This window comes from Rhinoraja longicauda, chromosome 20, assembly GCF_053455715.1.
Source record: "Rhinoraja longicauda isolate Sanriku21f chromosome 20, sRhiLon1.1, whole genome shotgun sequence".
NCBI lineage: Eukaryota > Metazoa > Chordata > Chondrichthyes > Rajiformes > Arhynchobatidae > Rhinoraja > Rhinoraja longicauda.
Window position 1 is genome coordinate 35,947,085 of NC_135972.1, and position 13,047 is coordinate 35,960,131.

The 13,047-nt window shown below is 42.4% G+C and overlaps 1 protein-coding gene and 1 long non-coding RNA gene across 5 annotated transcripts in view; one reads left to right on the forward strand and one right to left on the reverse strand.

Moving 5' to 3' along the window:
* LOC144603731 (uncharacterized) overlaps positions 1-8,403 on the forward strand; it is a 120,969-nt gene extending 112,566 nt beyond the window's left edge. The window contains exon 3 of the long non-coding RNA XR_013548654.1: positions 8,281-8,403. This is a non-coding gene — a long non-coding RNA (uncharacterized LOC144603731). The remainder of the gene's footprint in view (positions 1-8,280) is intronic.
* Positions 1-13,047, reverse strand: part of cped1 (cadherin-like and PC-esterase domain containing 1) — a 219,716-nt gene that overhangs the window by 57,371 nt on the left and 149,298 nt on the right. The window lies entirely within an intron of this gene.

Below are 13,047 nucleotides of genomic sequence, written 5' to 3' on the forward strand. Positions count from 1 at the left end.
AGGAAGATAAGAACCCATGGTGTCAAAGGGCAGATACTAGCATGGATATCAGGTTGGCAGAAGGCAAAGAGTGGCAATAAAGGAGGCTTTTTCAAGTTGGCTGCGTGACTAGTGGGGTTCCACAGGGCTCGCTGCAGGGGCCGCTGCTCTTACGTCGTATATTAATGATTTGGATAAGGGGATTGAAGGCTTTGTGGCCAAGTTTGTGGCTGATACGAAAATAGGTGGAAGCACAGGTAGTGTAGAGAAATCAGGGACTCAATAGAAGGATTTGGATAGGTTGGGAGAGTGGGCAGAGAAGTGGCAGATGGAATATAGTGTCGCAAAGTTGTACTCATGCATTTTGGTAGTAGGAATAAAGGCGGGAGAGAATCTAGAAACGGAGGTGCAAAGGGACTTGGGATTCCCAAATGTTAATCTGCAAGTCGAATCAGCAGTAAAGAAAGAAAACGCAATTCTAGCATTTATTTCGAGAGGGCTTGTATACAAAAACAGGGATGTAATGCTGAGGCTCTATAAGGCGCTGGTCAGGCCATATTTGTAATATTGTGAGTAGTTTTGGGCACCATATCTGAGGAAGGATGTGCTGGCTCTGAGAAGGTTCAGAGGAGGTTTACAAGAATGAGTAGGTTAACATAAGATGAGTGTTTGACAGCACTGGGCCTGCACTTGCTGGAGCTTAGAAGAATGAGGGGGGACCTCATTGAAACATACAGAATAGTGAAAGGCTTGGATAGAGTGGATGTGGAGAGGATGTTTCAATTAGTGGGAGAGTCTAGGACTAGAGATCATAGCCTCAGAATTAAAGGATGTTCTTTTAGGAAGGAGATGAGGAGGAATTTCTTTAGTCAGAGGGAGGTGAATCTGTGGAATTCTTTACCACAGAAGGCCTTGAATGCCAAATCAGTGGATATCTTTAAGGCAGAGATGGATAGATGCTTGATTAGTCCAGGTGTTGGGGAGAAGGCAGGAAAATGGGGTTAGGAGGGAGAGATAGATCAGCCACGATTGAATGGCAGAGTAGACTTGATGGGCCGAATGGCCTAATTCTGCTCCTATCGCTTATGATCTTATGAACAGATGGATTGCCCTTGATCCAGTCCTCTCCCAAAACGAATATCTGTGGGTCTGACATTTCAGCAATCAGGCAGCAAAACTCTACGGAAGAAAATCTATCCTAAAACATACGCATACATCCATTAGTGTGTCTCTACAGTGTGTCTCTACATCATGTGGTTGATTGAAAAAAAGACACAGCATCTCTGGAGAACACGGATGGATAATGTGTATAAGAAAATAACTGCAGATGCTGGTACAAATTGAAGGTATTTATTCACAAAATGCTGGAGTAACTCAGTAGGTCAGGCAGCATCTCAGGAGAGAAGGAATGGGTGATGTTTCGGGTCAAGACCCTTCTTCAGACTGATGTCAGGGGGGCGGGACAAAGGAAGGATATGGGTGGAGACAGGAAGATAGAGGGAGATCTGGGAAGGAGGAGGGGAAGGGAGGGACAGAGGAACTATCTAAAGTTGGAGAAGTCGATGTTCATACCACTGGGCTGCAAACTGCTGTTCCTCCAATTTCCGGTAGGCCTCACTATGGCACTGGAGGAGGCCCATGACAGAAAGGTCAGACTGGGAATGGGAGGGTGAGTTGAAGTGCTCGGCCACCGGGAGATCAGTTTGGTTAATGCGGACCGAGCGCAGGTGTTCAGGGAAGCGATCGCCGAGCCTGCGCTTGGTTTCGCCGATGTAAATAAGTTGACATCTAGAGCAGCGGATGCAATAGATGAGGTTGGAGGAGGTGCAGGTGAACCTTTGTCTCACCTGGAAAGACTGGGTCCTTGGAGATTAGGAGATTAGGAGATTAGTGGGCAAAATTAGGGCACATGGTATTGGGGGTAGGGTACTGACATGGATAGAAAATTGGTTGACAGACAGAAAGCAAAGAGTGGGGATAAATGGGTCCCTTTCGGAATGGCAGGCAGTGACCAGTGGAGTACCGCAAGGTTCTGTGCTGGGACCCCAGCTATTTACGATATACATTAATGACTTAGACGAAGGGATTAAAAGTACCATTAGCAAATTTGCAGATGATACTAAGTTGGGGGGAAGTGTGAATTGTGAGGAAGATGCAATAAGGCTGCAGGGTGACTTGGACAGGTTGTGTGAGTGGGCGGATACATGGCAGATGCAGTTTAATGTAGATAAGTGTGAGGTTATTCACTTTGGAAGTAAGAATAGAAAGGCAGATTATTATCTGAATGGTGTCAAGTTAGGAGGAGGGGGAGTTCAACGAGATCTGGGTGTCCTAGTGCATCAGTCAATGAAAGGAAGCATGCAGGTACAGCAGGCAGTGAAGAAAGCCAATGAAATGTTGGCCTTCGTAACAAGAGGAGTTGAGTATAGGAGCAAAGAGGTCCTTCTACAGTTGTACCGGGCCCTGGTGAGACCGCACCTGGAGTACTGTGTGCAGTTTTGGTCTCCAAATTTGAGGAAGGATATTCTTGCTATGGAGGGCGTGCAGCGTAGGTTCACTAGGTTAATTCCCGCAATGGCGGGACTGTCGTATGTTGAAAGGCTGGAGCGATTGGGCTTGTATACACTGGAATTTAGAAGGATGAGAGGGGATCTTATTGAAACATATAAGATAATTAGGGGATTGGACACATTAGAGGCAGATAACATGTTCCCAATGTTGGGGGAGTCCAGAACAAGGGGCCACAGTTTAAGAATAAGGGGTAGGCCATTTAGAACGGAGATGAGGAAGAACTTTTTCAGTCAGAGGGTGGTGAAGGTGTGGAATTCTCTGCCTCAGAAGGCAGTGGAGGCCAGTTCGTTGGATGCTTTCAAGAGAGAGCTGGATAGAGCTCTTAAGGATAGCGGAGTGAGGGGGTATGGGGAGAAGGCAGGAACGGGGTACTGATTGAGAGTGATCAGCCATGATCGCATTGAATGGCGGTGCTGGCTCGAAGGGCTGAATGGCCTACTCCTGCACCTATTGTCTATTGTCTATTGTCTATTGGATGGAGTTGAGGGGGGAGGTAAAGGAGATAATGTTTTAGGTTGGAATCCATCTTGATCTGCTGAGTTACCCCAGCACTTTGTGACTTTGTTTGTAAACTAGCATCTGCAATTCCGTGTGTCTCCATTTGGTTGATTGATTTTCATGCCAATTGAGATTTAAAATCACTTATAATGCAGATGTAGATACAAAGGATTTCTGAGCCAACCTAGTACACGCAGGGAAATTAGCTCCATCCCACCCCCATGGCCCAACATGCATGAGGCTCAATACCAGAAAAGCTAAAGGTGAAAATTAACTAAAGATAAAATATATTGAAGTTAGGAAGAGTGGTGTAGAAACCATAGTATTTTGTTTGAAATTAGCATTTAGCCATGTCCTCCAGCACTATAAATATTGGCTTCCAGGAAGCCTAAATTTTTCACAAGTATTTCCATGAACTCTTTAGAGTAACAGCCCTTCTGACATGATTCAAAATTACATCCTTAAACACGAATAGATTAATAATTTTGAGGCAAAACAAAAATTTGTCGGGAATAAAAAGTTATCAATGTGCAGCTGGGACATTTTGTGCAAAATACAAGATACCGCCAAAAATATTTTGTATATAAAATGAAACCAGCTGAAACATATTTTCAACCATAGCTAAACCCCTTAGTTGTGAGATATGCTAGTTATTTTGTTTTATAAAATCGCATAAACAATCAGAAGGCCAGAGGAAAAATCAGCAATTCCATTATTACCATGTTGGTTCTACTCCAGCAGAATGTTAGGTAGTTAAGTGCAATTAAACTACAAGACTAATTGCACAAGACTACATTTTGTTCACATGTAAAGTAAAAGAGAATTGAATAGTCAATTTTCCTCAGAGGTTTTCCACACATGTGTCCTTGGAAGTAATCTAAGTATAATTTAAACAAATTGCAGCTCTGAGCCTAATCTGTCAGAGTGTTGTGTCACCTACTATCAGTCAACAAAGCTCACACGCATAGCTCAGAAGGATAAGGTTCGTCTGTTGTTAGTTGATGCTACAAGTACAGCTGGTATTTTAAATGAGGAATCATCTGAGAGAATGTATGCAACGGTGTTTCAGGTAAGAACCAGGAAAACTTAGTAAGGCCAAAATCGATTCTCTCAGTGCAATCAAAATTCTGCTCAAGCAGATAATATTTGGGTTTCACACTCAACATTCTTTTTCAAATAACTCTATTGACAATATAGCAGAATACTTCTTCACCCATCACCAAAAGTTTTCAATTATTTTATGATGACATATTCTGCATTTTAATTTATTGCACTCATGTTTACAATCATGTGTAATGCTGAAGGTTTTGATTAAAGGTTAACCACAATCTGTGAAGACCAAACATGGCTGTAATAGCCCGACAACAAGCGCTGGATCACAGCAGAGTGGGACTAGACTAAACACATGGTGAGAAACATTGCATGAAAATCAAGCCCAAATGCATACTTAAACTGACATAGAACACACCAACACAGAATCAGGTGCCTTAATCTCACATAGAATGTGAGTAGGTGGAATTTGTACGTTCTCCCTGTGACTGCATGGGTTTCCTCCAGGTGCTCCAGTTTCCTCCTACATCCCAAAGATATGAGGGTTTGTAGGTTAATTGGCCTCTGTAAATTGCCCCTAGTGTGCAGAGTGGATTGGAAAATGGAATAACATGGAACAAGTGTGAACAGGTGATTAATGGTCGGCATAGATTCAGTGGGCCTGTGTCTGTGCTGTATCTCAAAACTAATATATATTTATAATATATATTTGGAAATATAGTTTATTCTCATGTTTGCAAACATATATGCATGATTTGAACCCATGCTTATATGGACCCATGTGATTATCTGGGATGAGATGAGAACTCCAATAATGTTGACTGGCCCTTGGTTTGGAGGGATGCTGCCCATACCACCCAGAGAAAGTGCATTCCCATAGTTTTATGCTGCTGGATGTCTTACTATTTACCACTGAGAGTGGTATCAAAGTAATCAAATTACTTCCAGTTGTGTAGGAAAATAACTGCAGATGCTGGTACAAATCGAAGGTATTGCAAAATGCTGGAGTAACTCAGCGGGTCAGGCAGCATCTCAGGAGAGAAAAGGAATGGGTGACGTTTCGGGCCGAGACCCTTCTTCAGACTGATTACTTCCAGTAGTGATTATGATCTTTTCCCCCCGCTAGTATTTTTAAATCTTTGCAGTGACGTGAAATTGTGAGGAAGGTAAAATCTTTGATAATGTCTACTTGGCACATAAATATCCTTCTACCCAGCTAATGCCAGAGATGTGGAAACACCATTTTCAAGGAAGCCTACAATGCAGGTCACATCAGATCTCACCAAAGTAAAACAACACTGAATTTTAATAGGGGAAATCATTTATATTAATCATTTTGGTAAGCTTCTGGTTATATCCATGATATATTCCATTCTCTAGCCCAGTGCTTCTTAAACTATTTCGTGTCGTTCACCCATACGTCTTTATCACAAAACTTCATTCACCCTCGACCAAAGTTTCTTATGATTTTTGGTAATTTTTGTCTTATTCTCCCTTGTGTATAATTTTATATATATTACGTCATTCACCCTTCATTCACCCCTCTAGTTTCATTCACCCCAAAATAATTTCATTCACCGTTGGGTGAACCATTCACCAGTTTAAGAAGCAGCACTCCAGCCAACGTTCCTCCACTGAACCTGGTGAGCTGCAGGTAGCACTAATTGGTTGTCATTCAATTTGACTGGCAATTGTAAAGGAGGACAGAACAAAACAATTTTCAGGGCCACTGCATCACTGGAAAAATCAAACAATTTGCATACTCTACTAATTAGGCCAAACTCTTGTATTGTTGCAACTTGGAATTTTGCGAAGTACAAAAAAATGTTTTTTTCGGTTTTCCACAATTTTGTTTTATTCCATCAAAAACATTAGTGTGCAAAACAGCTTGCATTAGTTATGCAGTAATATGTTAGAAAGAAAATTAAGAACTTGAAGTGAATTCATCTGAGGTGCAGTATTTTGGACTCTTCGCTGTGGACTTTTAAATCTGACTTTAATGAACACTAATGTAATGGTTCAGAAAGTTGCAAATATAATAAAGCACAGAACAATAAACTGTGAAACCACTGAATGATGTTACTGGGAAACAACTAAGTTTGAAAAGTATTAATGTTGCTTCAGGATAACCGAGACCATGTACTATCACAGAGATAAGAACAAGGTTAAAGATAAGACAGGTGCCCCACGAGGCCTTGAGGTAGTGTGAGAAATTGTTATACACATTAGCAAACTGCTTATTCACCAACAGGTGAGGAAAATAACTATCAGCCTGTTTTTCTTTTCAGTGAGAGGGATATAAAAGTTACCATTTTCACAAAGACTAAAGAGTCAGATCAGGCAGAAAGACTAAATACATGAATGAGGACATAACTTATCCATTTCTCAAAGCACATGCCTCATTTTTGAGCTGCATTCCGACCTAAAGTTGTAAGTACAATAAACCCTCATTATTACGAACCTCTTTATAACGGATTTTGGTTACAGTGGATGGACTCCTCCCCAGCCAGTTCCAGGCTGGGCTGCTGATGCCACCACTGGCCTACACGGCTTCCTTGGGCACTATCAGGCCGGGCTGTCAACGAGGCTGCCACCGCCGACCCTCATCTACACTCCAGCCGGCCGCAGGCCGCAGCCATGACTCTGCTGATCCTTCACTCTCCTCCGGCCACCTGCAGACAGGGCCATCAACTCCTTGGTAAAGCCAGCATTTATCGATCATCTCTAATTGACCCTGAATCAAGGGAGCAATTAAGACTCAACCACACGAATGGGCGTGGAGTCATACATCGACCAACGTGGGTAAGCGCTGTTGGATGAAGTGGTCGGAAGAATAGTCCAGACCCAAAACGTTGCCTATCCATGTTCTGCAGAGATGCTGCCTGACCCGCTGAGTTACTCCATACTTTGTATCTAACTAGGGTAAGGAGAGCCAATTTTATTTCCTGAAGGGCTCAAGTGATCAGATGGGTCTTTGCACCAATCCAGTAGATTCATAGCAACTGAAACCGACTATTGTTTTTTTACTTAAATTCCAAATTTTACTTAATGACTGAATCATCTATTTTGAAAACCAATCATAAAGCTTTGTGGTTTTTGATTTTCCATTGCCAATAAGAGGGATAATGACTTTAAAACAAATCAATTGTGAAGCTTTGTAATTCAACATGTAATTCAAACAATGGATCTAAAATTATTATTTAGGAAGGAAGAACAAATCAAGAGAGGTAAAATAAATTATAATCACCTTCACATTTCCCTATCTATTATTATGTTTAATTGTGGCCTGGATATTTTTCTGGACATCTTGCCCTACATCAGGCAGAAACAATTGGAAAATAAGGAAAACAAGAGAGAGCTAGATAGAGCTCTTAAGGATAGCGGAGTCAGGGGGTATGGGGAGAAGGCAGGAACGGGGTACTGATTGAGAATGATCAGCCATGATCACATTGAATGGCGGTGCTGGCTCGAAGGGCCGAATAGCTTCCTCCTGCACCTATTGTCTATTGTCTATTGTCTAAGGTACCATTCCCGACCAGCATATCCATCCAAATCTCTAATCTTTCTCTCCTTCCTGGGTGGAAAAGATAGCATCCTCTTTTTCTCTGCACAGTGTTGCAACTGGTAGAGACACGACCTCACTGCACCGGTGATCCCAGTTCAACGATGACCTTGGGTGCTGTCCCTGTGGAGGCGACATGTTCCCCCTGTGATCTTGTGGTGTCCTCTGTGTGCTCTGTGTGCTCTGTTTTCCTCCCCCATCTCAAAGACGTGCGAGTTCGTAGGTTAATTGGCCCCTATAAAATGTCCCCAAACATGCAAGGAGTGGAGGAGAAAGTGGGATAACATAGAACTAAAGTGAATGGGTGATCGATGGTCGGTGTGAACTCGGTGGGCTGGTCGGCCATAATTCCATACTCTATCTCTAAAGTAAACACAAAACAAGATGCATGAGGCAACTCCGCCTTTCCTGTGACATGACCATAACCCAGGAACTGCCTGGAGATAAAGGCAGAGGGCCTGGGAAGTTACTAGCTGCGATCCCACTTGCCTTTGAATCAGCCCCATGACTCAGAGACTTCATTGAAATGTTCTTTTCTGTGTGACTTGTTTCCACAATTAATTCCTCCCTTCTTCCAACGGTTACATCTGCATGACTAACTTTTGTTTTCTCGTCAACAGCAAACTTCACATTGCTGGCCAGCATTGGCCTAGGAGTCCATCGTGAATAAACATTCAGCACAATCCTTTTTAGGAGTTCCTATTCGCACCCAATGTGTGCCACCCAACCACCACACACTCCTCTTGTAAAGGTATGAAAATGGGAGGAGTATTTTGTTTTAATTCAGATGCAGGTTGTGGACATGACTGACGATATTTGTGTTTATTTCCAAATCACTAATTACCCCAGAATTGAGGAGGCAGGCAAGGATTAATTCATGGGGTTGGAACTCTTCTCTGGAACAATGGTCCAGATCTCTCGGCTGAGAATCGAATAATTTAACGGTGAGCCAACAGGGGCCAGAAGTAACACTTTCCCCCCCCCACATCAGAATCGGTTCCAAAATGCTAAATATGCCATAAATGCAACAAAGGGAAATTCTTAAAACCAGGCACTAGACATCCTGAGTAGTTATCCAAGTGCTATCATCCAGGTTAACCTAATGAAGCAAGAACTGGAGCCTGGAGTTGATCGTTCATGAACCTGGCAGATATAGTCTGCATTCACAATTTTAATAGAGATATTAATCCATCCCAGGTTGGATAAAAACAAAAAATCAGTGTATATATATTCAAGCATGAACATCAATACCCTTATGTGTCTTCAAAATATTTTAATTCACTTAAAATATTTCATTTTGTACTTATTAAAAGTCCACTTTATGCAATAAAAAAAGCATTTTAACTCTTTTCATTTAAGCTGCCCATGAGTAAATAGTCCTGGCTTACAACGGCCACATTCCTTCAACAGTTCACATAAATCTCTGACCACAATTTGCTCACAAATCTTTCCTGTACTCACAGTCGATTAGAGTAATTGTGTAAAGTTATGCCAATTCACTGGATTCTACGGAAGGGCTGCATTGCCAGCCAGGAGAGTCAGAGGACTATTGTTGGGTCTGGGAAAAGTAATGACTGGACAGAGGAATGTTGTTTATGCAGATTGTGCAGAGAGCGAGAAAGAATATGCTGTCCATCTTGAAAAGGGAGGGAAGCTTAAAATACCAACAGGCAGTTTTCCAACATGCCATAATTAGGGGATTTCATGGATTGCCAAACAGTATCCCATTTCTGAAGGATTGTTGTTGCAGGGCAGTCCCTGGAGATTGGAACTTCTAGCTAAGAAAAATTGAGCATTTCTTCACACCCTTGAATGTCTGAGGGCAAATAAACTTCAAAAGAAGAGAACGAAGCATAAGCTTCTCCATTGTAAAGTATAAAATTACAGCATGATGCTTCTTTTAAAGTTAAAACATCTTTGCCATGAGAGCTTGCAGTTTCAGACCACCCTTTTAACTTCCAAATACTGCTTTTCTATCTTTGAGCCTATTTTGCAATGTATTATTTTGGACGGCTTCTGCACATTTCAATTGTAAACATTACATAAAAATATAAGTCTTATTAATTCACCATGACCTTAAAATTATTAGAATTAAGTTGAATTCTTCTCACCTCCATTTTGGTAAAGTTTGATAGCCGTATTCACTGTATTCAGTGTATTTATGAAGTTAATACCAAGTGACACAATTTCGGAATCTGTAGATCTACATTATTGGACATAAGCTTGAAGAATATATTATTTGAACAATTTACCAAATTAAACTTAAAATGCCATTTATAGAGTTACATTTTCTGGCAACAAGTTAATGGTTTCCTAATATACTTAAGTCCTCTTACCTTACATTTTTCAGAAAGAAATTTACCTGAAACAAGATTTAACCTCAATAGACTTTCTAGTCTAGCAACTCAGAAAACTGTTTGTGTTTTATGTATTATCGTGCAATGCCATGAGCACAGTTAATAAACATTATTCAGAGCATGGTATTAATTATTTATATAACTGATTTGACTGAACGGAGAAGACACATTTTCTAATACCGCCTTTAAAACTTATGTCAAGTAGTAGGTAATGTTTTATTTTAAATCAGTGTGATTTCAGGACGAAGAAGCATACTTATACACCTTTAAGTTTAGTTTAGTTTAGAGATACATCACGGAAACAGGCCCTTTCGGCCCACCAGGTCCGCGCCGACCAGCGATCCCCGCACAATCACACTATCCTATACCCACTAGGGACAATTTTTACATTTACCAAGCCAATTAACCTACAAACCTGTACGTCTTTGGAGTGTGGGAGGAAACCCACGATCTCAGAGAAAACCCACGCAGGTCACGGGCAGAACGTACAAACTCTGTACAGACAGCACCCATAGTCGGGATCGAACCCGGATCACCGGCGCTGCATTCGCTGTAAGGCAGCAACTCTACCGCTGCACCACGGTGCCGCCCACATCACCAACATTAATTAAGAAATGATAACTGTAGGTTCGTTGCCTGTTGATTCCTTAACGGTATTTCTGCATCTACAAGTGTTTGCACCTTTTTATTTTGGCAAGTTCAAGTTGCTGAGCTCTATGTGAAGTGGTTTTTGAATTACGAGTGCTGCCCAAGCCAGCTGTTCCCAGCCACCTCCATGAGAAGGAGTTCCCTTTGCAATAGAGCTTAATTAGGAGAAGGGGTTGAGGGCATTTGAGCAGTAAGAAGGTGGAGAGGGAGGAGGTGAAGGAGGTGGCGGAGAAAGCATCTTGGTAGTTAAGTTTCCTCAAGGTGTTCAGGGAGCGATTATCCTAATTAAACCACAGAAGGTTGTGGAGGCCAAGTCAATGGATATTTTGAAGGCAGAGATTGATAGATTCTTGATTAGTACGGGTGTCTGGGGCTATGGGGAGAAGGCAGGAGAATGGTGTTAAGAGGGAGAGATAGATTAGCAATGATTGAATGGCGGAGTAGATTTGATGGGCCGAATGGCCTAATTCTGCTCCTATCACGCATGAACGTATGAACTGTTTGTGGGATATCTGCACCTCCAGTTTTATCGCCTGCTACATTTATAATGGGAACCTCCGAAAATGGCAAAGACTGCACTGCCAAGGGCGATGAAGATGTCCATGGTAATGAATGCTGATGAAACTGGAGACACTTGCAGCATCTAACCTTTTGCAGTGTTTTACAAAGGGAAGTCACTGACCCTTTTGATTCAGACAGAGCCAATTACATTTCATTCTCTGCCGAACATCAGCAGTCAGCGGGGCGTGCGATTTTATGATGACCGTGAGGTGTGGGGTGTTAGTGACTACACACATGGTGCTTTGCAGCCACTGTTTTTCAACACACCCCTCTATCTGAATCTGAATCTGAATTACCTTTATTGTCATTCAAAATGAATTACACGAAAATTATTTGCCACGCAGCCACAACAGTACAGAGTAAAAGACACAAGACACACATTTTGACACAAACATCCATCACAGTGACACCTCCAGACACTCCCTCACTGTGATGCAAGGCACAAAAAAATGTTCTTCTCTCTTCCCCCATGCTTCTCCCACGGAAAGATAGTTCGACTTCTGCCGAGGCGACCAAGGAGATGGAAGGTCCCGCGGCCGAGCCGCGCCGGGTGATGGAAAGTCCCGCGGCCGAGCCACGCCGGGTGATGGAAAGTCCCGCGGCCGAGCTGCACCGGGCGATGGAAGGCCCCGCGGCCGAGCCGCGCCTCGAGGAAGAGATTTTTTTTTAAAGAAAGGTTTCCCACCACCCCCCACATATACACAGCTAAAAATAAACTACTACACACATCTAACACTAACACATAGACAAAAAAAGGAAAAGGACAAACAGACTGCCGGCGAGCCGCAGCCGCGTGGCAGCGCAGCCATCTTGGAATATGAGAGAGTGAAGGGAATTCCACTCTCTGACCATGAAGCTCTCAAGATCCATGGTGAAACCAGTGCACTGAACAACCATGCATTACAAAGCACAATTCTTGCTACCAATTCAATGATAAACAGCTGAAGAGAGGGAGAGGAAGTAACTAAGCAGCCCACGAGGGGTATTAGCCCCTTGTAATACAACTCCATTCAGCAACAGATTGTTCATTTCCTCTGTCACTGCATTCACTTCTCAATAATGCAAAATATATATATGCATTCTATATGACATTTATATATGACATAACGCTATATTCTGCAAGAGGTCAACTGATTGCCATATTACAGCTGCCTTCGCCTGTCTTAATGTTGTTAGTTGGTGCTATATCAAGGCTAGTGCAGGGCTAATTCTAGTGGAGGAAACTGCTGAAAACTTTGGAAGAGGAGCTCTTTGGAATATAATTAAAAAAAGGAACTGCAGATACTGGTTTATATCAAAGATAGATGCAAAGTGCTGGAGTAACTCAGCGGGTCAGGCAGCATCTCTGAAGAAAATGGATAGGCGATGTTTCGGGTTGGGACCTTTGGAGATGACGGCCCAAATGTGGACTCCATCATTAGTGCGAGAGGGGCAGAAGTCTCTGCCGACTGGCTGGCCGACAGGCCTACACTAGTGCATTTTTTGTGATGGGACACCCTGGTCGAGTGGTTCGACACCTCCAAAAAGTTTATCATTTTTCCTTTTCTGGCAACAGGACATGTATGTTTATTAACTGTGCCTATTGGGATCTTTTTGTCTACTAAAAAAGCGTTTCCTAACAACATCTATTCCCCCATACCTCTCAACACCTTTAGTGAACAAAAATCTTGCTGAATCTTAAACTTATCAAGTAATTCCTCCGACTCCAAACCCCTCCCCACTATTATTGAAAAGAGTTCCACATTTTCTCCATTTCTGCCAGTACAAATGATTCCAGACCCAAAACGTCACCCATTCCTTCTCTCCAGAGACGCCGCCTGT